Consider the following 27,958-nt stretch of genomic DNA (forward strand, 5'->3'; position numbering starts at 1 on the left):
TATTATGTTACACACGCAGTTCTAATGACGTCACATAAATTCTAATAAACCCCTTGTGGAAACATGTCCCTTACTTTGTGGATAACAGTTCCAACTATATACGTCATAAAGTATTCATATGTAAATTATATGTATGAAATTAATAAACAAATAGGTCGTTGCGCACTTATGATTCACGGCAAAACCTTTAAAAATTCAAAAGTATTATCGGCGTGCAACAACTGGCGAGAAATAACTGGCGCACGATTAAAGCGAGTCGTAAAGTGGTACTTGATCGTCGTATTAATCGCAACCTGATATCGCGCGTAGAATAAAGAGAAATTGGGAGTAAGAAATTCGAGGGAAAATCTCGTATCTCGAGCCAGTGGCAATTAGTTGTTGTCGTCCAGCAAAGCGTGTAGAAATACGAGACGAAACAGGAGATTAATAAGCGACAAGAAGACTCGGAGAATTTATTATCATCGTTAATCAGTAGTTTCTACCGCACGCCACTAACTTCTCTCGTTCCCGCGGCCCAGAAACTTCGCGATACTTTCTTATTTTTCTTCTTCTATCGCGTTGTCCGCGCGCCCTTACTCGATGTTGAAAATCAAGTAGGGTTGAAGAAAGAAGAAACGAAGAAAACGGGACAAGACCGAGGATGGCGACTAAAAGAGGGAGCAAATAATCTATGTTTCGCGTCATTAAAGTTGTATCACACTCGAGAGCGATTAGAGCGATATTCTATAAAGACGAATATAACTGAATAATTCGCATGAAAATTTAATTATTAAAATAACCCATTTTTGTAAAAATGTAAAAAAATGTTTGACGTATTTATTTTATTATTATAAAAAAGAAGACTGAACATATTGAAACGAGTGAAAAATAAGATAAGTATTATAATGATAATTGGATCAAATTGCGATTAATATGTTTAACAAAGTACTCAAACGCAAGTAGAAATTGAATAAAAAAGAAATGAAGAGAAAGGTATAATATGAAGGAAAATCAAAGATAGAAAAAAACTTTGACAATTTTTTCTTGGCAATTTCTAGTTTTTTAAAATGCAATCCTTTCTTTTCCCGCTTCGGCGCATTTAGCATAATCGAGAGTTCAGAAAGCAATTGACATTAAACAATTTCACAAAGGAGAGAATACGATATAATACATTTTTTTCCATAGCGACAAAGTTCTCATTATACGTCAAAGCAATTAGTTCCGGCCACAGGAAGAGCGTACAGGAAGAGACAAAAGTGCCTTTGAGGCAAAAATATATCAGTTGAAGTAAAGTTTAAAGCTTTATCATTAAAGTCTGTTATATACGCGAGCTGAGGTTTCTGATTGTTCATTTCTTTTTTTTTTCTTGATTGACAATTCTGCATCGATAGTCTCGCAGAGACAAATTAACTGCTACTTGAAGAAACCAAAAGAAAAAAAGAACCGAGGGAATGACAAATGAACGATAATATTTGTTGCGATCAATAGAAGAATCGCATTATGTATTGATTTCTACTTCGCATAATAATAATATCATTATTATTTATCGTTATTATTTCTCTTATTACGATTCCATTATTACTGCATTATTATTGTTATTATCATTGAGGCTATTGCTGTTGTTGATGCACAATACTTCTGTTAATAACATCCTGTCAATACTTGTTGAATTATAATGTTACAATAAATCTGGCATGATATTATTATCAAAATGAGGACATGTCATTGTTATATAAGACATACTTCTGTTTGTCGGATATACAGCGGCTTTGCAAAATGATGAAGCGCAATGATCTCGCAGAATTTATTGCCGTCAGATATATTATATTTCCTCCGTCCGATTTTAGAGAATAATTGAAATTAGACAGCGGAGCAATAAATGAAGACGTAGAGAGACGCGGACGAACGCGATGCGCCTTAATGAAATAAGGCTCTCCTAATCACGGCAGCTATATCACGCTTTAACCCAATTAGCGACACTCGCGAGAAAAGACTTCGAAATACGCAAAGCGAAAATTACGAAGATAGAGATGCGCCATCGTCACACTTCTGTCTGTTCAAACACGTAATTACAGCAAAAATTGATTACATCCATTCATTTTTATATCAGATTTATCATTGCGCAATTTTTATTTTCTTTTTATTCTTGGATTAATTATATCTTCGGCTATTTTAATCATTGCTCGATATATTTGTGTACCGAGACACACGAGCTTTCTTAATCGTTTTACCGGGTGTGCTTGATAACAAAGATTGATTAGACTCGCGCACGAAATTGCATTTTTTTCAGACTGCACGCAAACTACAGATCGGCACAAATAATTAGATCAAGGCATCTTTAAATTAAATTCATCGTTCTAATGAGCACACTTATGAAACCAGCTCAATCACTCATAACTACCTCCGTGACGGCGATGATAAGAGCCAGCTCGACTTTTTTCTAATTAATAACGCGGCAAAAAAAACTTGATAGCAAGAATGTGAGCGCTGTGAAATAATAGAATGACTTACTGATTGAATTTTGCCGAACTTTTTCTCGAAAAGAAAGAAAGGCTATTTACATTGATAATAAAACTCGTTTTTTCCCAATAATGTACATCTAATAGATGCTTTTTCTGCAAATATCTTTCCCTATTGTCAATTATTCGAGAATAACGAGATTATACAGTATAAATCCGATTTTAAATTAAAAAGTTGCTCTCTATTTCAAATTCCAGATACTTTACGAACTCTCCTGTTAGTTTTCAGGAAACAGTCACTCTCATCCTCGATCGCGATGCTCTCTGGACGCGAGTTTCTAACTGTAATCTGATTCACCTTTCAATTCCAACAGTAATGTCCTCACTGTGAAGCTTTCAGGGTATATATAAGTTTAAACAAATTCATTACTAGCGTTATATTACCAACATCATTAATTATTAAAAATCTCTCCTCAAAGTTAAAAGTCGACCAAACTCATTAATTATAATTCATACAATTTTATCTAATTAACAATAAAATTGCATCGTTTATTATTTTCTATATAATATAACAAACAGAAAAAAATTGGAACACTAAAAATAACCACTAGTAACCTATATAAATACGTATATAATATTCCGCGATATGTATAAATCACTCTAAAAAAACTTGAAAAATCAAAACGCCTGGATGATATATAGGATGGAGATAGGTACATCAAGTGGTCTGGAATCTATGACTTCTTCGTTAATAATAATCGAAGATCGAATAAGAAGAGGATTAGTCAAGCATAATTTTCGAGCTGGAGAACTATTTCTCGACAGAGTATATATCGATCGCGAATTTCCAAACTGGTTAGGTATACGCGGGTGAACTCGAGAGTGAATCTTCTGTTTGCGGCATCGCCGTTCGAGAAGAGAGAGAAAAAAGAGAGACTGCACGCGGAACAAGTGCAGAAACTCCCGACACACTTTTCTCTCGGCATCGATATTAAGCTCTCAGGGCGCCGCGCGAGGCCGTCGACCTGAACCGTCGGAAAATTTACGGGCTAGAATCTCGCGTGTTGCGAAAATTCCGAGGGTGTGCATCTCGCCGTCCGATAAGAGAGAGAGAGAGAGAGAGAGAGAGAGAGAGCGCCTCGAAGTTATTATTTTAACCTCGACGTGTTTCTAACAGTCGAACCGAAAGCTGACCGTAGACCGGCGAGAAGATAAAAAAATTGAAGCTGTTACATTGTTGTGAAAATTATCGTTTATAATTCTCTTATGAGAGATTAAAACTTTAAATGCGATGAAATATGTTCGGGGATTCACAATTTTCAGTTTACAATTAAAAATGTATTTTTTAATATTTTGAAATATATACATATGTATGGATTTATATATATCAGTCGAATTAAAAAATACAAGACTTATTGCATTTTTTAATTTTATCATACTTTATCAATTTTATACATTATTTTACATCATCTGAGTTTAATTATTTATTTTATCCCTACATTTGAAATTAAATCCCATTTCATTATCACATGGAATAATTTAACAAGAAATTCGTTCCAACACATTTCTGTCTCTGTATAGTACTTTTACAAGACGCGCTTTTTGCCAAATGCGCGTTTTAAACTGACGAAATTTACCGTCACGGAAACATAATGTGGCGTAATTATTGGAGAGGGAAAAGACTGGTTCTATTGGCGTTTTAATGGGTTACGCCTCGTTATGCACCGTGTTGTAAGTGTGTTACAAGCTTTCCCGGTAATGAAGTTAGTCGCCGTTATCGGGAAGAGGGCCCAGGCATTAATCTCCGTGTAAGTTAATACCGCGATCATGCTTACTGCGCGCGGCTTGCACTCGAGAGAATTGTTCCTAAATCGGAAACAAATTGTTGCCGTACAAAAACTCTAATAATGTCGGCCGTTACAAACGGTTACAGCAGAACTGCCGTGCATTACGGACGAAACTACATACATGCTCTCGTATATACGTGGTTATAGCGACCGTTTTAAGCATTCATCGTTATAAAGCGTTTGTCTAATTCAACATCCTTCGTATCGCGAGGAATTTATCGTCTCAATAAAATGGAGATATTACGACGACAACGATTAAAAGTTGTCAGAGAGATTACTCGTAATCAAGATCTATTCAGAGAAATGTACATATAAAATTTGAGAGCATATTACATAGATATGGGCATATTAATTAATTAAAAAGTAGAATTATTGGGTGCCTCTTTTGGCACCCAACTTAATTAAATGAAAGCTTGAAATTTTTTTAATCGTATTTTTCCATCAAAAAATATTCGAATAGACAAGACGATTATAACAGACATCATATCGAATAATTTCGAGGAAACAATGTAACCAATATGACGAACTCCGAATGTCAGTCTGTTATCTTGAAAAATGTTCAACTCTACATCATTCCGTTTGATCCGCTTCTACAGTTCAATTAGTCCGTGATATGAAAATTCCGGAGGATTAAAAATGAAAAATTTCCGAGCGATAAAACGGTAATGTACGACCGCGAAAAAAGACCGTTTCCGCGAAGCTCTCTGCCGCCTCTCTCTTTTCCCGACTTCTATTTCCTTCCATAAAAAAAAAATATATATATATATATATATGTCGGCGATAAATAAAAAGCGTCTACGTCAGATTTAGCCGCGATGCACTTACGATCGCCGGAACGACTGCACACGACGAGCGTCGATTTAATGGACGCTGCCGATAACTGAAAGCCTCCCTATCTTTGCATTTTGCGCGCCACTCGAAATGGACAAACGGTTGACGGGGTAAAAATATGCGCCGAGAAGATTTCGCGTGTGTTTTACGCGAGTGATCTATATACGTATGTATGGGAGAGGGATCTTTCTCTCGTGTGCACCGATCGGAGATTTATATAGCGAGAAAAATTAAAACGGCACAACTTCCACGCGCGCACATTTTTCTCATACGCGAGGAAAAAAACAAATCGTTGATACTTATATCCCTTGAAATACGATATACAATTCCGGGAAATATTCGATAAGTATTTGAGGGAATAATTGTATTAATAAGAATATCTGTTAGACGATCGCGTGAATTTTTTTTCCACTTACATGTTCGATCGTATCAATCTCATTTTTCTCATTGAGTTGATTCTCGACCGATGCTTGTCCATCGAACTTGAAAAATCGTGACATCGTCGCTTTATCTCTATAAGGAAATATAAAAGGGAAAAGAGAAGAGGGAAAAAGCAGAGAACGAGACTAAGTGCACACTTTTCCAGATGCACTTGAATCTCTAGCTGTTAAGCAGCAGCCTCAATTATTTCCCCGTTCTTTATTTCCTCTTTCTTTATTCTTATTTTGCTTTCCCGATCTCATTTCAACGCCATCTCTCTTTTTTGTTCCGTTCACATCGCGATGAAAACGTAATTGATAATTCCGCAAACCATAATCATTTCGTCAAGTTACATTATCCTTAAGATAAAATAATATTGCATCCATAAGCTTTCTTTTCCTCAAAAGAAAGAGAGAGAGAGAGAGAGAGATAATGACAATCACATTTTATGTTATTTAAATGAATTTATACTAATTTTAATTTAAATATATGTATGAGTCTTTTTTAAATAACGACGATATTACATATAGCAGAAAGTTCATATTTGTAAAAGATCTGCAAAACGATCACAAATGGAAAAGGAAAATAGAGAAATCAAGATTAGGTAATAAAAATTTTTAACGAGGAAATGAAAAATATATATTTCTTATTTTTTTTATATTTTTCCTTTATTTCTTTTACTTAAAAGTTATCGCTAATTTTTTACTTTTATGCTTACAAAGGTATTTAAAAATGATTTTCTTTATCCATTATTTATTTTTGTTAAATCCTCCGCGAATAAGCATTATTTAAAAAGGTTCACGAATACGAAAAATGATACTAAATCGTGAAAATCTGCTAAAACACGTGAATAAAAAAATGCCGGAATATATATGAAGCTTCTACTGTCCATTATTTCAGCCCATTTCATCTCTTACATCTATTCTCCTTATTCATATAAAGCTGCCCTACCATAGCATTTTCTCTCAATATGCCATACTTCGGTGTAAGAGAGACTAAGCCTGCTCGCTTCCCTAATTTCTTATAAATGGTTTTCGCTCGAACGACTCCGGCGCCAATTAAGACATCTTTTGTCTTAAGAGGAGCAACTCTCGAAGTCGAATAAAGAGGGATTCGTGAAAGCTGTGAGGAAAGTACATGTATATATCACTCATAATATCTCTTCATGTCTAGTCGGTGTTGGGAAACTAATGCAATAATCGCAAGAAATATTGACAAACGGTAGTTAAATCTCCATGAAAATACAGTGACATTTATTAAATCTTAATATATAAATTGCAATCAGCTGTGCTATTCAATTCTACTGCAGAGATGACAATAAACTTGATGGATAATTGAAAAATCTGAAATTATTATTATATAGGTATATTTAGGTGTGAAAATAAAATAGATTGGCAAATAATTGATTGTTTCTATTATAAATATATTTGATTAATATTTTATGCTTAGATATTTTGCTCCGTTTCATCCTAACGCTACGAAAAGTTTAAAAGTTTTAAACTTTCCTTAAGTTTCTACGTACGTTGAATGTTCGCCAAATCTTTCTTTTCTGCGGCGCAAAGTTATGTAATCTCATTTTATGTATCGAGATAATAAATTTGAGATAAAATCACTTTCAACGGTTTGTCTAGAAAATATTGCACGCGCTTATGACGAGTATAAACTCAAGTCAAATTTATAGCAAAATGCACATTCTGGACGTTGGTCGAAAATTATCCAACCATATTCGTTCTTTCGAGCCGAATTGAGAGAAGCGAGTCTCTCATTTCTATGACGACGAGAGAGAAAGAGAGAGAGAGAGCCGTCGACAGCGGCAGAGAGCTTTAATTCCGTGGAATAATACTCGAGGGGACAAATTGGATTTTTCCTCTCTTCACTCTTTTTAATAAGCGTTATTTCGCCTCCGGCGCGTGCAAGGAATGCTCTCTAAGTGTCCGAGATTTTCCGACGAGAGGCCTCCCCGTTGTCTCCCTTTGGATTTTCGTGCGACTTCACCGTAAAGATTGTGAATTGTTTTTCATTCTCACCGACATTTAATTTTTCCTCGTTTCCAGTTCGCGTTTGATATTTCTACCTTCAACCGAGAACACTCGGCCATTATGCGGCCATTTCACTTTGAGCTAATTTGTTCGCGAACGTATATCATGTTTTAAGTAACTCAAAGGAAAAAGGAAAAATGTTTGATGCTTGGTGCACAGTAATAAAAAGCATCATTAATACATTATATAATAAAAAATCAATTGATACAAAGATTCGCTCGTATATTAAAATACAAAAGTGATAAATGAAAGGCCAACTTATCGAGCAATTATTAGAGTTGTTCAGTCCAATAACATTTATTTCATGTATAAATTATTAAGCTACAATCATTCAATATATAACAACTTACGCAAAAATACAGTCATTCTAAAATAATAAAATAATATATTTTTATATATTTATATATTAAATATATTTTATTATTTTAGAATGACTGTATTTTTGCGTAAGTTGTCATATTGAATGATTGTAGCTTAATAATTTATACACGAAATAAATGTTATTGGATTGAACAACTCTAATAATTGCTCGATAAGTTGGCCTTTCATTTATCACTTTTGTATAATAAAAAATATTCATTTTTCTACATAAAAATATAAGTGCTATGCAAAACCTACAAAATAATTTCAGGGCATAATAATTCTCGAATCTTCATCTTTAAACAATTCAAAATTGACATAAGACCTCGGTTCTCCATCCACATCAGCCGAGCAACGTATATGAATGACAAAACGGTTGTTGTGCAGAATCGTATTAAAGGAAATCCCGACGCACAAAATTATTCCGCCGACATAACGGCCTCGCTCTTTGCTGCGAAAGCGTCCCCGTAGGCTCGGCAGAGTCACGTCAACGAGCAAGCCGACGTGAAGTATGAATCGGGATACGCGCAGCGGAAAGGGTCTCCCTTGAATTTTAATGGCCGTCGCGTCGGTTCGCAACTCGCTCGTTCCACGGCAAACAAGGCGCCCGATGTATTCATGAGGAATAAAGTTTTCGTCGTAGTCCGCGAGAAAAGAACTTTCCGAATCGTCTCACCGAGGAACGAATCTACCCCCATCGACCCTTCTCTTCCTTCCCTTATGTATGCATATGATTCTGCGAATACATCATTGTGTGCGCAGCTATTCCGCGACTAAGACGGGCTGCAGGAAGCCGACTGGCGACATTCTACCTCATCCTTTCCATCCTCCTCTCTTCGGGCCTTATATTCCTGTTTCCTCTTGCTAACTCTTACCAATTTTTCGTACGTTTACGACTAGCGAGGCACATCGAGCGAACAAGGGAGGAAGAAGCCCGAGACGGTCGAAAGTTTGTAGGTATTTCCTGGAATACTCGGGGGTTGTGAAGACCTACCTACTGTGAATACGAGTGCGCGTGTGAGTGTGGGTGTTCGCGATCTGGAAGTTCAAAAGAACTTGGAATGCGCGACTACGTGTCGCGCCGGCTTGAAAGTCTATCTCTCGGCTCCTGTCTATTTTATACATATATATATACCGCCGTCTCTTAGATCGTATTTACTCGAGTTCGTTAGTGCGTTCTTCTCTATCCTCATTACATCGATTTTTGTTTAACTTTCTCTTCGAGAGAGGACTCTTGCTTGCTATTTGAAGAACTTTTCCCTTAAAGCCCGATGTATATAGAATAATTATACTTTTATCCCCATCGCGTTCCGAATCTGTGAGAAGATTCAGCCGTCACTGATGTGTGACGGTAGAATCATTAAAAAGAATCGCTGTTTAAATATATCTCATAGTCACAGGTATATTCGATTTCCGAGATAAAAATATGAAGTGTCCTGGATTTTTTTAATTCTCTCTTTCAGTAATATCCATCGTAAAATATCATATAACAATTTTTTTAAACAAATTAGTTGAAAAAAAAAAAAAAATATATATATATATATATATATATATATATTGTATTTTCAATTAATCATTGTGAGAAATGAACGGCTTGTGTTGCCCGATATATCGATCGACAATTAATGTCTAATCGAGAACGCGGATGCTATTCAAGGAACAAAGTTACAGCTTGCAACGAGGGACCACGTCTCTAATATCGGAGAAGTTGGAGTCGATGGCCGATCACCCGTGGGACCTCGACTCCAACTCCAACGACGATAGCTAAGAGTCGTGCGGAGAAGGGGCTCTGTGTTTTGTTAACCTGATAAACAGCCAATCGGCAAACGGTCCGCTGTAGAATACATAAGTAGAAGTACGTACATATATATATGCGGAGGAGAGGAAAAGCCACGCTGGTGAATTCCGTTTGTAATCCAGCGAACTGGTTCGATTGAAAGAGAAACTCGAAAGAGAGAGAAAGACCGGAGGCGTATTGGTTCGCTGGAAACGAACCTAGAAATTACGACCAAGGTTTTCCCGGGCACGCATCATCGGGAGGGAAATTTATAAAAGCGCCCAATCGCGCGCGGTACTTCCGCCGATTTTTCTTCGCCAAAGTAAATTCTTCGCCGAGCTCGCGAGTTGCGCCAAATTGCGTTGGGATTCCATACGCGACCTGTAGGTATATCAACCCTCTATACGACATTCCGTTTGTGCGAGCAGCTCGAGCAAATTCGATCGCCACAATGTGTAACGGCCTGTACACTTTCATACTACGTCGGACTCTTCAGATATCGATAAGATTCAATAATATTCCTCAACATTTTCCAGACTTCCCGCGGAAACCCGAGCAATTGTATACATTTTTGTATATTACGGGTATTCTGTTATCGTAATTTTCTCCATATTTTCAAGAAGAAGAAAGCACAAGCGTTCCAAGAAATCTTTTGTATGTATATTCTCGTCGGAATTCGCGAAATCGATATACCTAACTTTGGTAGAATTTACGATACATTTTGATGTCTATTATAATAATAAAAAAAATATATAGTCTGACATAAAGTGTCACATCGAAAATGTACAAGTAGATCTCGTTATTTGGAGACAATTTTTCCTCGGCAAAAGGGAGGCCATCATTTTTTGCATGTTCCCAATTTTTGCCATCATGTATCTTTTTATAACAAAACCTTAAATTAAAATTTTATTAAAGCAAACTCTACTTGAAATTAATTGGAAAATGTAGTTTTATTAATATTTTATTTCCACAAGGCTTAATTTGCGAAAAACCCTTCATTTTCAAATAACTTGAAAATTATTGGATGCCTCAATATTTTTGGAAAAATTCTCTCTAAATCTAATTGTATATTTTCGATGTGACATCTTATGTCAGACACCCTATATATATTTATATATTCGAAAAAAGCGATCATTTATAAAAATTATTATTATCATCTGCTTACGAGATCCGAGATTTAAAAGAACACCTTCGCATTACGATCTACTCAATGCTAATATTACAGATCCCTCGCAAGAATACAATGGCCATTATATCTTTCAGAATTCGCTAACGAAATACATTAGTCGCTTTGTTGATCCTCACAATGGTCCGTTACTCGACGCACGCTATGCAGTTTTCCAAGTAAGCGACATCCGATTAATCAGCGTGGCGAGGCGATCAATCAACGCGCGCGCGCGGCGCGCACAATAAGAGGGCCAAAAGTGGGCCCCTTGCAATAATCATGCTCGACGGAGTAACCGCGTTTGTGCAGTATGCCCGTCCATAGCTAATAACGAACGCAAAACCGAGTTGGGGGATAGGAAACGCAATGAGAAACAATGACGGACGTACTCGCTGCGAGCGCGAATTTCACAATGGCCCGTCAGGAATATGATCGAGATATGAGTGAGAGACGGCTATATATAGACACGTGCATGTACGCGTGTGCGTGCGTGCGCAAGCGGCAACAATATTCGCGATGTCTCTGTCAATAACGCGCGAGTGCGCTCGCGCGCGCGCTGTCATAAGCGAGTGGAACCGAAAATTGTATGTCACTGCGAGGGAAACGCGATGGTAACATAACGACGATTATTAGCTAACCGGAGCGTAATTTCGACGATTGATCGTTCATCGATCAAACAACGGGATACACGCGTGCGCATACGTATGTTGGCGACCCGCGGCTATCGTCTGACCCGATTGAGCTTGCTACTATTGAAACCTACAGGACACAGACGCCGAATACCTTCGTCCGAAGGATATCTTGTTGCGGTGTTTGTAAGAGAAGGGATTAACGCGGCTGCAATCTCGAGCTCAAATTTACACGGCGTAAGCATGCGAAAATGATCTCCGAACGTCCGATTATCCGTGACAGAATTGAAACAGACTTTTACATATATACGTATATTACTCGAGTATTCTCTCTTTGGGAATATTTAAATAGATATATGTGCAATGTATTCTATGAAATTAAAAATATATAAATTTGATTACAAGTTGCCTTTTTATATGAAAAATTTCTCGCAATTTCAAAAAAAATGTAAAATTAGATCTCGATCGAATATACATATATATATAAGATATTAATGATTGATTGAAAGCACCTTTCCGATTATCTCTCCAAGTTTCCATCGTCGCAAATTATTCGAGATTTCCTGGAATAATATAGAGTAGTAGCACTCGCAGAGATAAGCAGTAAGCATCTATGATTATTTTCTGAATAGACGACTGTACCTGCGGTTGTTACGGATTTAATGTTAGGAAAAGAAGTGCACGCGAGCAAGGAATTAGATTATAAATTTAGCCGGGGCGGGCTGGAAAATATCTTGGCCACACCTGAGACCTCATGCATACATTCCACGGGGACGAAGACGTGGTGCGACTCGGATGTTACATCGTAAGGAACAGCGAGGCCGCATTTCCCCTGTATTCTTTACGAGGATGAGAAGGTTGCGCCCTTTAAAATGTTGTTGCGCGATTTAAAGTGACGACTGAAATCCGTGCACCGTACGGGGTGAATATATGCGAATATACGGCCCGAAACTTTTATTAGCATAAATCTACAGGATACATTCACCGCGGCTACGATCCCGGATATGGCCCTGTAACACTATCGCCGTCGAGCGTAACATCCATTACACCATCACACATACGCCGCATATTGCGAAAATTTCTCTACTTGAAATATACGCGGACATGTAAGTGCAATAAAATATTTTTGTTTCAAAACAAATCTCCCTGCGAAAATTCAGAATTCGCGGATGCTTTCAAGGTATAAATCAAATAAATAAATATAGACATATACATATATTCTTGCTGAATGGTGATTTGCATATAACATGACAAAGGAAAACCTTTGCTGGGGAATAAGATTTGTTTTAAAAAATCCAATAGTTCTATCGTTAAAAAATCGATTTTTGTCATTGTCTCCGAATTACATTTCGATTTGAGAAATAATATCCGCGCAGCGTCGTGTTTTCCGTTTTTCGTCCAAAACAAACACCTTTACGTATCACTAGGAATCGCGTAGCCAACATTTATTTCGCTGGCGTGCGAGAGAGAGAAAGAGAGAGATAAAATCATACACATCGCACGAGTATATATATATATATATAAAGCCTCGAATATATATATATATATATATAAAGCCTCGAAATTAAACGGCGGCGCGTATTAGCTCGCAACCATAAACGTCAACGCAATTTAATAGAACTCACGTGCGGATCCACGGAAACGTGGCGATTACTTTGTTTGCACAGCCACTACAATTTTGCGGACGCCGCCGGGCAAAAAATCGTCGAGTTTCCGATATAATTCCACGTGTGTGAAACAAGGGATACAACCATTTTCCACAGCTGTAATCTTCCTCCAGCATCCGACACTTGCTTGGAGCGAGCATTCGTTCCTGCCTGGTAGCAGCCCGCTTCCGGTTATGGCCCGGCTAACGGGAATAAGAAACGAAAAAGTAGCAGAAGTAGCGAGTGTGTACCTTCTTGTTCCGATGCTCCTGGCAAACATGTTATTTTATCGGAAAATGCTCCGACTGTGCTATACGCTGCTTTTTACGATCGCAATCTTATGCTCCCGCTAAAATTTAATACCTCCGAATCGTTTGCGGAATTAAAATTGCAACATGCGGATGCACTTTCGCTTTTTCCTCTCGCGATTCATGCAGTTATCGATTAATATTGATAACGATCCTCGTTATCATCGCGATGTATAACAATAATAAAGTATAGCTACTTTTCTCTTTCCTTCATATTTTTCATAGGACAGTTTGAAAAAAACCTCTAGATGAACTGTTTTTCTTATCTATTTTCATAGAATTGCACTCTCCTCTCCAATTAAATGCGAAAAAATATTCGAAAAATGAGTTTTAGACTCCTACATCTATTATCCCTCGTATTTTTGCACACGCGGTCGATTCCCTTATCGCCATCTCTCGCTGCACAAAAAGTTCATCAACTGACTTCTCTCCTGTGCGTATAATAAAAAATTCTACTCTACTCTTGAAGGTAAAATTGCATTAGCGCGGCCGCCGTGTACAAGTCGACGACAGCGCTTTGAACTCCCGCAATTTTCAGCAGAGACAGAGAAAGTCGAGTTTAACGTCTCGACAAGGGGATACTTGTTAAATATTTGTCCGTCATTACGAGCGACCCGCTCTGATCGTTCCTATTGGAGAATCGTGGTTACTGCGCGCTTGTGGTCACCTATTTTCGGATAATGTTGCGGTCACGTTGGGCAAATAAATTCCCCATTTTTACGGAATCCCCCTGAATACCGTACGGGTACACGATTCGCACATCCCGCCCGCTAAAATGGCTGGAAATTATAAAGCGGGTTTCCCTCTCTCTGTGCAACCGTGCGTGCAGTATGCAATTTGACTCAAGAGCAAAACAAATGAAATCATTAAATATCCCGCGTATCTAGTTTATCACATGTATATTTAACGCGAATATTAAAGAGTTGCTAATGAATTATTTATACCACATTGACAAATAACATTTTTTTTTTTTTTTTTAGGAAATAAAGCCTTGTATGATATACCTTTTATTTTGTAATTCTGTCATTTCACAAAGTGTCTAATTTAACTTTAAATTCCACGTTACGGTATATTTTTTTGTACTAGAAATATTGGTCACGATGTTATTCGTATTAACAATTCATATGACGTTTTTACGAAACGGAAAAAGGAAATTCACAAAAATCTATACGCAAAATTTCGTATTTGATGAAACAATAGCTTTTGCATAAACAAACATTTCCAGCGTCAAACTGTAGTTTACGGGGTCTCTCATTTATTAACCCCGACGCATCAGTGTGCATGTGTACCGGTTGCCGGTAGAATTATTCGACAGATTTCCAGGGTTATTATTTCAGCTAACACCGGCAATATTTGCTCGCAATTAGGGGCGAGTCGCAGAACGCCGATTTGTGTCTCGTGACCGACGGTATCAGTTAATCGAGTTCATCATTAATGCACACGCGCTCGGTGTCCCATTAATGCACGCGGGTGACATATTATTCTGTTATTATTTCATCTCGGAACATTCGAAAACGTGGTCAACAATCGAACGTATAAAAAAAATGGCGTGACAATAATAGAGTCGATGAATTTCTCAGTTGGCCATTAGGATTAGTCGCTAATAACGCATGCATATTAATAGATTTCGCACGAAATATTTATTTGAACGACGGAAACAGAAATGTCATCTATAAAAAAAAATAAAATAAAACGCTAGAATTTACTATTGCACATTATCGCTCTCTGTAGCAACATCAAATATTAAACTGTATTTAATTGACAGCATTTAATTAATAACGAATGTGATATCGTTCGATTTATAATGTACAGTTTTACATTTCTGCCATACGATGCGCGTCGATCGTTAATTATTACTTTATTATATTATTATATCATTATATCATTATAATAAAATTGTAATTTGTTATATGATATTCCAGAGAGATATGTTGCATTATTGTGTCAAAACTTTATACTTTTCGAAATCGAGGATAAAATTTCTATCGTGATATACTTGCGAAAATGGGGATATATTCGACAGAAAAGCGAAATTTGACCAAACGAGATTTCCTTGAAACTGATATTAACGGCAGATGACATTTATTGCCGAACAATGGTTCACTTCAAGGCATGATATCTACAATAATTCGGACAACATTGAACTGTAGCGCCGAGGCGCTTCGTTACTGCGAATTGACGCTAACCGATGACGTACGACTACTACTACTACTACTACTACTACTATTATATAGTACTAGATGCGCAGACTGAGCTAAACTCAATCCCAGGGTGTTTACACACTAGCGTGCACGTTGAATTATCTTACTATTAGTTTCCCGTTACGAATGAGGATTTCAAACCCTGGGAATCAATCTCGTCGCTATGAATATGTTCATCAGGAAACATCGCGAACCACAGATTTCGCAATAACGAAATCGGCAAAGTGATCCCCACAAATCGTTTCTATTATTATTATTATTATTATTATCGGAATCGCTAAGGTGCTAATCGTCAATCATCAACGCGAAAAAATATACAAAAGTTGCCAAAGTTCTTTCAGGATGTGATGAAATTTAATTCGCGAAATAGATGAGAAACCGACGACGAAATAATTCGCGCCGCAACATTCTCTCGCCTCGTTTCGTAAATCGTGTAAAGCACAACGGCCGTAAAGCTGTTTTCGATATTTCGATGCTTTACAAATGACTCAGGCAGAACGATTCTACAAGTGCGTAAATCAAGTTTATGTTTCCCGAAAGCAACGACTAGTCGTAATCTCCGCGTCGATTTCTATCGAGAATCATCGTTGCATCGAAACTTTGCTGTGCTCGCCTTCGTTCCGTCGTAGAACGACTCGACGAAGTATCGCGACGAGGCAAACTTCTCGTCGATTGAGTTTCTCGCGAGCTTTCACGGTGAACCAGGAAGAAACCAGATTCGAGTCGGTGCGCATCGAAGCGCGCGCTAGGACGGGAATTACTCGCCGCGACATTAATTCCGGAATACGAAAAATTTTTCCGAGAATTCCGTCATCGGCGGACCGTTCTTAACGACTCGCGGCTTCAAGGAGACTTAATCGAATCGAGTTTGCCGAGGACTCTCGGATCCTGGGAATACGGACACCGATGCTTTGAAAGTACAAAACGGTCACATGAAATCGATGAATTCGCCAATATTATTTTATGAGAGTTTTGATTAAAACGGAATTACGTTCCTTTGTCATATCACGTGAATCAACGATTTTATTAAAGTTAAGTTACGTTCTTAAATAAATTTAAAATTTATTAAAAGCAGACCTGTCAAATTGTTAAACAAACATAGATGTAAAATTTAAAACAACTAAATTATGATAAAAACAAAATCTTAAAATTAATAAACAATAGAACATCTAAGAAACATCGAGAATTTTATAAAAAAATGCAACTTTATGTCTAAGAAATAAAAATTACTATCGCATTTCTTAAAATATCTGATGTTAAAAAAAATTGCATAAATTGCAAAAAAGGATGTAAAATGTTTCACTATTGCACAGATAAAAAGAACAATGAATTTTATAAATAACACATAAATTAATAAAATTAATTACCTCATCGCCTTGTCTTGTCGAATCTTCCTTTCTCTTTGGTTCTTTACTGCTTTGTTCCTTTGCTGTTTCTCACTTATTTGCGCTCGCGATATTATAGCTAATTATGATCGCGCACATCTTAATCAAAGAAGCAGAATGACAATCGCACAGCACTTACAGCATTTCTGATATTTATCACACGTATCTTATTAAATCACGAGAGAACTGCACGCGCGAAAATTGCCTAAAATCATGTTCTGTATGATGCTTAAAGATTGCAAAATTAACCAGCCCTTCAAATTAGCAAATTGGTGGTACTGCACATATTTTGCTAATTAATATCATCTGAATTTATAAATTAATATCTTATAATAAAAATATAGAGACATACGTATTAAAATTAAAGTTCTGCAGAATTTCTTTAAAAAAGTATACTATTATTTTATTAATCATTTATGCGATAGATTACGATCATAATAATATACAGATTTTCATTGATACAATAAATCAGAGATGTCGAATTGTAAAGAGCCTGAAATATCACTATTATTCTGTCACTGTCCATACGTTAGAAAGGTATATCGTACATTATTATTTATTAATAAAGTTCTTCTATATTTTATCAGTCTTTAACAGTGATTCCATCAAGTTCTCTCATAAAAGCAAAATTTTCCTCTTATGTAACTGTATTTTAATATTGCACGATACTAAAGACACAAATAAACACCGGTTAAGAAACAGAATACGTACTTTCCGAAAACAATAATGATACAGTATACAACTTATATATATATATATATATATATATATATATATATATATATATATATATAAGTGCACGACATACATGAGCTTACGCTTACGAGTCGTTAATCATCGTACATAGTTAAATAATCGCGTGAGTTAACAATATCTAATTATCCGTAAGATCGCGTTTAACAGTCTTATCTCAATTATATATCGCAATCGTATTTAAGGGATAATACGACGATATACGGAGCGTCTCGCACGACTACCTTCTCGCTCGAGACTTGCGACGTGAATGATAAAGCATGTAAACATCACCGTCAAGACCGCATACTATGTGTCAATTCACATTGTCGCCCCACAAAATATTTAAATATTTAATATACTACGAAATAAATGTTTGTGGAACACTTTGCTGCTTGAACTTCGACTCAATTATTCAATCTTTAATCTTTTGTACCCATATGATAAATTAATAATCAATTATTCATCAATTAATAAACATTTAATTTAACACATTTTGTAAAATTTTTCAATTATATATTATTTCGCGTATTATTTGAGACGATAATAACGGATAAATTATATACTAAAAAATTAATGAAAAATTTAATTTACAATATAATTCAATTTCTAAGGAAAACTATCGAAGATAGAATTTCATTGAAGACAACGCGCATAGAACTTTGCGAAAGCGCGTTGATCGAATAATAATATTTCCGTCTCTCTCTAAACACGTCGACCCTCCTCCATTCTCTTCCCCCACACGATGTCTTTTCGACGAGAGACGTGCGCATTTTACGAGACCTTGTTTACGTCCTTGGCAGAAATGCTAGTGAGTGAGTCGTAGTAGGGTGCGGCCCATTGAAAAGATATCGCTTTTTGCTTTAAAACAGTTATATTGTTACATATATGTTATTTGTCTCAATGAAATTCTATCTTCGATAAAAATCGATGTGATAGGAATTATACATATATTCTCATTTTATTGCAATTTTTATATGGATGATAATTTATTCTTTAATAATTTTTTCTTTTCGGTATTTTCATTTTGCATTGCGCTTTAAATTCTTTACATTTTTTAAATTTAAGTACAATTTTTTTGCCTCGAATAATAGGCGAAAATGTGCGAAATAATAAATACTTGAAGAAAGATTCAACGAAGAATTGTGATGCATTACATGTTTACATTAATATAATAGTTGATTATCAATTTATCATATACCTACATTGAAGACTGAACAATTGAGTTGAAATTCAAACAATAAGGTATTCCACAAGCATTTATTCCGTAATATATTAAATATTTTGTAGCACACGCGCATTGACACATGGCATGTGGCATGTGGTCTTGCTGGCGATTGTTTACATACTTTATCATTCACGTCGCGAGTCTCGAGCGAGAAGGTAGCCGTGCGAATACTCCGTATATCATCGTATTATCTCTCTAATACGATTGTGATACATAATACTGTTAAACGCGATCTTACGAACAATTAGATATTGTTAACAGACGCGATTATTTAATTATGCATGATGATTAACGACTTGTAAGCGTTTGTTCATAGCTCGTGTATTTCGCACAACTTTACACTGAATTGTATTATTACGTTTTTGGAAGTTACATATCCCGTCTCTTAATCAAATCTTTGCTTTAGCATCATTGGATATTAAGTAAAGTTGTTGTAAGGAAAACTAGTTTTATGAGAGAACTTGGTGAAATCGCTATCAAAATAAAAGAACTTCATTAGTATAGATAACAACATATAATACACCTTTCACATTTTCGATATCTGTGATTCATATAAAAACGTGTATATTAAATGATCGATAATCAATATTGCATGAATAGTTAATAAAATGATAATTGATAACTTTTTTTTTTCTAAAGAACTCTGCAAAACTGTTTTCATATTTATTTTAATACATACATTGATATCCGTACTTTTGTTGTAATACAAGATATTAATTGGTTCAAAATAAGATCATATTAATTCGTATAAATGAAATACAGTAATGACGGATTAATTTAATCTCGCAATTTTCATGCGCTATACGAATCGTATTAATAGTTGAATGCTATATGTTATTATACTCTCTTTTCGTTGTTCTCTTCTCGCTATATAATAAGATATTTGTTATAAACGTCGGAAATATTATGCAAAGTGCCGCGCCAATGTCATTCTGCTTTATTTAGCGCGATGATAATTAAGTTTTCGCGAGTGTGAGTATATACTACGTGAGAAGCAGCAAAAATGAAAAATTAGAAAGAACAAATTAAAGAGCAGAAAAAATTCGAGGAAGCATCGATGACGAGCAATCACGAAGCAATATTGTTAATATTAATTTTATTAATTATATATTTATTATTATTTTTAATAATTATTTATATTCATTCCTTAAGCTTCACGATAATTTCTCTTTTTATATCATTATGTATGTAGATAATGCATGTAGAATATCCTATTTCGAAATCTACAAAATATTATAATAAAATAAAATACACTAAGATTATATAATAAAATATTTATATGAATTAATGTATTAGAAATTATATTTTTTTTCTCTAAAATTAGATTATTCGTATATAAGAATTTAAATTGTCTTATTTATCAAAAATATTCAAAAACATGTAGCTAAGAAAAATGTTTCCTAAATATTTATATTTTATGACCCTGAAGTATTTTAACTACATTTAAAACATTGGAAAACATTGCACTAATTCAAAGTTGAATCGCAAACGATGTAACGTATTAATTCATATACACCGATTTTAATTTGATTCTCGATCAATATGTGTCTCGCGCTGCAAAATAAACCGCAGCACATGTTTGACATATATAAACATACATCATCACAAATAATATCTTTAGAAGTATTTATAGTCACTGCTCGATAATTATGCGCGTTTCATCTTTTACCGATTAAAAAATATTATTTAAAATATTTTCAATAATATCATTAATATATTAAACTAAATATCGTTAGGGTTATCCTTGAGAATAATTTTGATTTACGCATCTCCAATATTTGTTTCCGTTCATATTCGCGATTCGTGCAAATTTCGCAACTTGGAGAATTGACATCACACATCCGCGCGAATAAACACGTTAGCTGTGGCAATGTGACAATTTCCCTTCATATAATAACGGCTTTTAAACGGGTCAATGTAGGGCAGATCGAAACTGGATGTAATGCGCCGATTATCGTTCATATATTACTATATGCAACGGTTCTTCATATGAACGCGAATAACCGCATCCGCGCTTAAACCTCAATGATCCTCGAACCAGTGCTCGAAATTTTACGGTCGCCAATTATTCAAATAGTTCGCACTTTGATCTTCAATCTTAAATTGATCCGGATATGGAACGGGTCTCCGAAATTATAATACTATATATGTGAAATCAATCAAACCTGAATTCGAGAAAAGAGAAAAATAAAGTTACTAAGATAAAGTTACTAAGAGAAATAAAGTTACTTGTAAGAATGGAATAAACGAAGCTGTTTGCAATATTCCTATTTGCAATAAACATTACTTTTATTTATTCTTAACATTATAGCAAATCTCGCAAAAATTTTGCGCCAATGTGAAATCGATACATATATGTATATATGTATATACTATTATATTTGCGATCTATTTTACTTTCTCATTTTGGAGATTGTGGCAACACACTTGCAAGAATATGAACATCAATATTTGTAGATATTACTTGATAAATTTTCCGATAACATATACAATATAGAATGTTTATATTATAATTTTAAAACATATATTTGAAAAATATAATATAAAACAAAAAATAATAAAAATAATACATATACTGTTGTATGAATTATAAAATATTTATATATGACACAGTTATATCTGATTCAGGATTATATTACCGCAAATTTACTGTAAACTTTCTATAATTATATAAATTGAATTCATAAATTAGAGAATTTTGAACAAATTTCCACCAAAAAAGCTCTAAAATTACCGATTTGGATTGCTAAAGAATTGAATAAAGAACATTTGGAAAAATTCAAGATCTCAATTTATTATTAGGTGTATTATTTTTGTTCGCGGGCGCGATATTATTACATTGTTTTCGATGATTGATACTTTTCGCGAAAAAGTGCTATCTGGCGAGACAAGAGGAACTTGCGCAGAATTGATACATTGATTGAGGTGTCAGATATTGAATACCTCGCGCGAAAATGTTAGTGCCGTCGCTAGCCGTAGGGTTTTGCGCGCAGCATCCATTAATCCAGCGAATCCAGGCTTATCCGATGGGAATCGACGGCGAGTCTCGCGTTTAACCGAACCAGCGGCGCGTTATGACCGATTTCGCATGATGTTCGATCCGCATTGTTCGGCGCGAAAATTATTCGCGTACCTATATCGATTATAATAATAATAATTAGCAAACATTAACGGCGGACCGGGTGAAAATAATAGCGAAAATTGGAGCGAAAAGATCCACTCTTGCAAATTTGGATTTATATGCGTTACCTTTGTTCGTTCGACTGAGAAGAGCAAATGAATATTAATCATAATCGCGACGGTTTATATATATATGTGTGAGTCGTATAAACGAAAATAGAGGCATGAACTGGCGAAAATAAAATTTTAACGTGTACAAATTTTCGTGCGTGCATATTAGTTATTTCGGTATGACGTGAATGACGGTTTTACATTTTTTTCGCGATAGAGCTATAAATCTTTAATGCAAACCAACTAGATTTTATGTTAAATATTTTTATACACGCAAAAATTTTTCAGAGATTCATATTGCATCACAAATGATTGCGATTGTAATTATTAATGTATTGTTACTTCAGATTCATGCGTTATCCAGCAATTCAAGCTGTTAAAAGCATTGTGATAAATCCGATAAGTACAATATAAAAATCCAGAGAAGCCATATCCATAAAAGCTATTATTGTGTGTCTTTTCGCAAAATGGTATTAGAAAACATTTTGAAAAATCATTCCCTTTCAAACAAGTTATATATAGAAAATCGAAAACAGCTGAATAATTTACAAATTATATTATATATTTAAATGATACCGATGTAGTCTCGAAATAAAATAGATACTTTTAGAAGATTGAGATATTTTCGATTTATCTCATTTAAAGACGTCGTCGTCTTCTCTTTACACTCTGGATTAAGGGAAACTCAATGAACAAACGTGTTAATTCGCTAATAATTGTCCCAGCCATTCGTCTTCGTTGTCGGAACGTTATCAATGCTAAAAAGATAACGCGCGGGAGAATGTTCTCCGTCTTATTATATACACGAGAGGAATCTTCGGATTAAAAATGATCAGAGGAAAGGGCGACGACCGATGAATAGCGCTTGAGGAGAAGTTCGCGGCGAAGTTGGTAGTCGCGCGGAAACTTTTCTGCAAAATTGGAACGTACATAAGAAAAAGCCGAGTTTTCCGTCGACGAACGCGAACGTCATGAATGATTCAAACTGGCGCGCGATCGAATAAACGTAAAATACGTACCTACCCGCGTATACTTTGTCGTTTTCTTTGTTCCGACTCGCGAGCCGCGCAATTTGCGATTTTACGTGACACAGAAGAAAACTTGGGTCGGACATTTAAGGAATGTCGCATGATGATGGCTTTAAACGAATCGGAAGTCAGTCATTCGATGTCTTCGCGATATTACGAAACCAAAGCTCGAGCGATCATCGAGATTCCACGCGGAATGTTATAATTGCGAATTCATCCGAATGTTTAACTGATGAATATTAAAACCGCAGGATCTTAACAGATGACTCGTTGCATATTTAAATATTAGACAGCGCAAATTGCTCTCGTCGTCTTTTAAGAAATGGATTTTAAAAAGAATTAAAAATATCTCTCAGGATGTGAGAAAAAAATAGGAATATGAAGTTTCATCACATTATATACATAACAGTCCGGAATAAGTACGGAATAAATCCTAAGGAACTTTGGTCTACGAGACATTTTTATGCCCTACACAGGCGCATAGTTTTAAGGATCTTGCTGTCAGTCGCGATTTTTGTAGCACACGTGTAAGCCTCGTAACGACAAATTTCAGCAGCTTTACCGGTAGAAATACGCATGGGTGAAGAAAAAGCCGACGGGGGGAGAGAGCAAAAATGTTGGAACGGAAGTGGCATGCACCGGGTGTTTATGCCGCGGCTGTCGTCGGCTGATTTATCGACTCAACCTCCGCTCGGCGAAGGCGAAGTAAAATCGCGAATGAATTCCAAAAGGGGCAAATAAAGTTGCGCGCGGTTTGAAAAATCTACCAGCCTGTCTGATTGCTCGAGCAAATAAATTTGTTCGAACTTCCACGCAGACGATTATTTCTAATTAGATAGTTGTCACTTGTCGAATAATTCCACACAATAGTGGCAACAAAAATATATGATATTATACGTATATAAGTTATTATATATAATAATACAATATTAAGAATATTTTTATCAGTTCTCGAAATAAATATATATATTATGTATTTATTTCGAGAACTGATAAAAATATTCTTAATATTGTATCATTATAATAACTTATTTTAATAGCGAATTCGGTTGGATGCACTAGTGCGCACTGAGTGCACATAAAGGTTATCGCACACAATTTTACAATGACATAAAAATAATTCAAAAAGTAAAATAATATTAATAGTAAGAGCTATTATATTATCATTATTCATATTGAACTATAATAATGGCTCCAACTGTTAATTATTTTCCTTTTTTAATTACTTTCGTCATTGTAAACTTGTGAGTAATATAAACCTTTATATATGCACTCAGTGCGCACTAGTGTATCCAATCGAATTCGCTATAACTTATTTTAACTTCTTCCCCTTTGAAAGAGCAGTTGCCTGGCAAGCGAAAGGTCTCGGGTTTGATTCCCGATTCAGCCGACTTACGGATCAATATTTTTCTTGCCTATTTCTTTACTTGGTGATTAAAAGGGGAATACGGGAATTAGAGATCTCAACCATAAGATACCAATTCCTAAGTTCCTAATTAGCGAAAAAATAATTTTTCGCAACAACATCGCGTTTGGCTCTATTGGCCGATATATATATATATATGTTATGTTATAATGATATTAATTCTTTGGATGCACTTTTGAGGTAGAATAGAATTCTGCGTTTGCTTCTTGCGCAACGTCATTAAACTAATATGCGTTAGTTAATTTCGGAATCCCAAGCATCGCGGCATTTTGTCGTGCCGCGGGATGCCAAGAATGGGAGAAACCCGAATTATGTGCGCGAATTTGCATAAAGGTAAATTGTAAGCAGCAAAAGCGTATCAAGGCGGCTGAGTGCTTTGCGGTAACTAAATTTATTGCTAGAATCCCCTCCGAAAATTATATTTGTGACGCATAAATAAAGAAGGAGTCCGTTAATCATATACAAATATACATACATATATATATATATATATGTTATGAAAATATTTCTCTTTCAGCTCTCCGTGGAAAATATTTTAAATTTTTCGTGTTTTTCAATAACGTGATTTTCTCGCGAAATTGTTTTATTATAATATTTAAATTATATTAGATATGTTTAATTTGAGAGAGAAAAAAATGATGAAACCTGAATTGTATACATCGATTACATGTGAAAAGCATATTACGAAAATATAAAACATTTGCTTTAATAAAATATGGTAATAACAGATCCAAAAACTGATAATGTGTATCGTGAAAGAAGGTGAATTTGCAATGTTTTACATGTACTATACATTAAAGAAAAAATGAATCTAATAGTTAACAAAGCGACACAATATATCCATGCTCGATCGAACGTCTGCGAGTTCCGATTCAATTCTTCTTCTTAATTTAAATCGAAGTTAGGAAAGGACGCTTATAGGCACTTAATCGACGGAAACGGAAGGCAGGTATATAAGGGTCGGACAGTCGATGAAAAGTCTCCAGTGTGCCCCATCCCTTTTCCTTCCAAAGCTTCTCTTTTCCGGTTTTCTCGAGCACTCGCCCGGTCGGCCTTTTTCGCTTTTGCAGTCGTTGGCGAACCGGGAATCGATTCTTTTTAATTACAAAGTAATTTGAATTAACGGCGAGAGAGAGAGAGAGAGATGAGGAGCACCGCGGCATGGAATAGTCTGGATCTCTCGATATAAGAAGACGGACGAGATCCTTCGACGAGCTTTCAAGCGCTCGTTTTAAACGAAGAGGAAGGAACGACGATTCATCGAGACCATCTCAATTTTCGGATATTCGGTAATTTTCTGTTTCATTCGTTAAAACGCATTACCGCGCGTTTCTCGTTTCGCTTAAGCAATCAGTCCGATCGACAACGTTATTGAAAATCATCAAATCAAGCACATTGCATGTGCTTTTGCTCGATATTAATCGAAGAATTAATGACGAAGAGAGCGAAATTTTAAATAATTCATCAATCATCCAGATAAGAAAGAGAAAAGGCGTGATTCTTATATTTCATTATTCTATACATGTGTAAAAACATGCATGTTTTAACGAACTCTTTTAACAAATTTTTTATTCGACAAAATTTACGAGTTATACGTATGAAAATATATCGTATAATGGTATATATGGCTGCTGATGAAGTAAAAGAGAAGGAAACCTGAAACCGCGGTAGCGCACGTTATCGACAAAATGTATTGAAGCGTAAAGAACTTCGTGGTATTCGATATTTAATATAGCGTATGCGGAATTGTTTGATTTCTATAGATTTCCTCTTGCTTGTTGAAGAAACTTTGGATTATTCTATATCAATTAAAATATATTGATAAAATGTGCCTACACTCCGTTGAAACACTATAAAATTTAAATGACATAATGTAACATGATTAAACATCATTAAATCGACGACCCTAATATTTCATTAAGAAGCATGAATTTATGACTTTCAATTAAAACAAGTAGATTAAATAAATTCGTACAAGAACGTTAACGCTAAAATATATTTGAAGGGCGGAATAATTTTAAAAACATATCGATCGGATATAGTTAAATTTATTTTCCACATCTTCTGCGAAGCATGTCTTAATTAACTCGTATCTTTATTTAGCATCGACATTTATCACCGAATGCCGATTATATATATATATATATAACTAAACGCATTTTTAACAACTTTGATTTACTTTTATTGTTATCTCATCTCTTTCAACATTTTTCTTTTTCATATTTAATCGAGAGAAAAAACATACAGGAAATGCATATAAAGCATGTTCATTATATACAATTCTATTTCCATTTTCCATGTTTGAGCTTGATTCTCAAATCTCTGTTTTTTTCTTCACACCTTCCATTTATATTTTTGTATTTATTTAACAAAGAGATATACATTGTTATAAAATATCATTTTCTACAAGTCAGTACTGACATAATTTGAAGAAAATAAACCCTGATTGTTAATCATCGGGCGCGTTAATACTATCAGGTCGAATCGGAAGCTCGTTAAAACGATTCAGGGACTCGACAAAAGAGAGATAACAGGTTCTTTTCACTAAAAAGTTGTATCTCTACAAAAAAAAAATACTATAAAGCTTTCGTGTCAAAAGCGCATTAAAGTTTCATAACATTTTTCGTCCGGTTCTATCGAAAAACTAATAGTCAAATTCGCGAATATAGAGTCGAGGCCGCGTGAAACGTGGATCGACATAACATTTCAAATCGGTAACTTGCAGCGGTGTTGTTGGAAAAATTCCGAATCGAGGCGAGTTAATGCGCCGCTCGATAACGTAACGCGTTGTTCCGGGCAATCGCCATAACTCTTCCGCGATGGAAAATATGCAACTGAAACTTGCAGAAGCTTTGAAAGCCCCCTCTGTTGAGGCATATATATTCGCCGTGTATTTTCCATTACGAAGTTTCTCCGCGTGTATGTGCGCGGGGAAATTGCTTAATTTATGGCCCGATGCTTTGTTAACGTATTAGAGTGTTTGTTAGAAAGTGCGTTCGATACATGAGCGAGTAAAGCGGACTGGATTAACTAACAATGAAATTCCGTGCATTGTTGTAGAACGCGTACCGTATTTTCGCGAGATAAACAGAGCCGCGAATTTACTTTCACTCGCATAATCAGAGAGAGAGAGAGAGAGAGAGAGAGAGAGGTTTTGATTCGGGAGGGCCTCTTTATATATATATATATATATATATGGGACAGAGAAATTTCGCCCGCGCGCGCTTAATTTTCAGAATTCCATTGCTATCCCGATTAAAATTAACA

General features: G+C 35.4%; 1 protein-coding gene across 4 annotated transcripts in view; it reads right to left on the reverse strand.

Annotated features, from left to right (window-relative positions):
• LOC114929076 (kin of IRRE-like protein 3) overlaps nt 1-27,958 on the reverse strand; it is a 166,220-nt gene that overhangs the window by 86,250 nt on the left and 52,012 nt on the right. The window contains exon 1 of one of the 4 annotated variants that reach the window (XM_029300452.2): nt 17,029-17,335. The exons of the other annotated variants lie outside the window; for them this stretch is intronic. The gene's annotated coding sequence lies outside the window, so the exon portion shown is untranslated. Of the gene's footprint in view, nt 1-17,028; nt 17,336-27,958 lie in introns of those variants that run through there. 4 annotated transcript variants of the gene reach the window in all.

The sequence above is a fragment of the Nylanderia fulva genome, unplaced genomic scaffold (genome assembly GCF_048542155.1).
Source record: "Nylanderia fulva isolate GAGA-0341 unplaced genomic scaffold, ASM4854215v1 Scaffold14, whole genome shotgun sequence".
Lineage (NCBI taxonomy): Eukaryota > Metazoa > Arthropoda > Insecta > Hymenoptera > Formicidae > Nylanderia > Nylanderia fulva.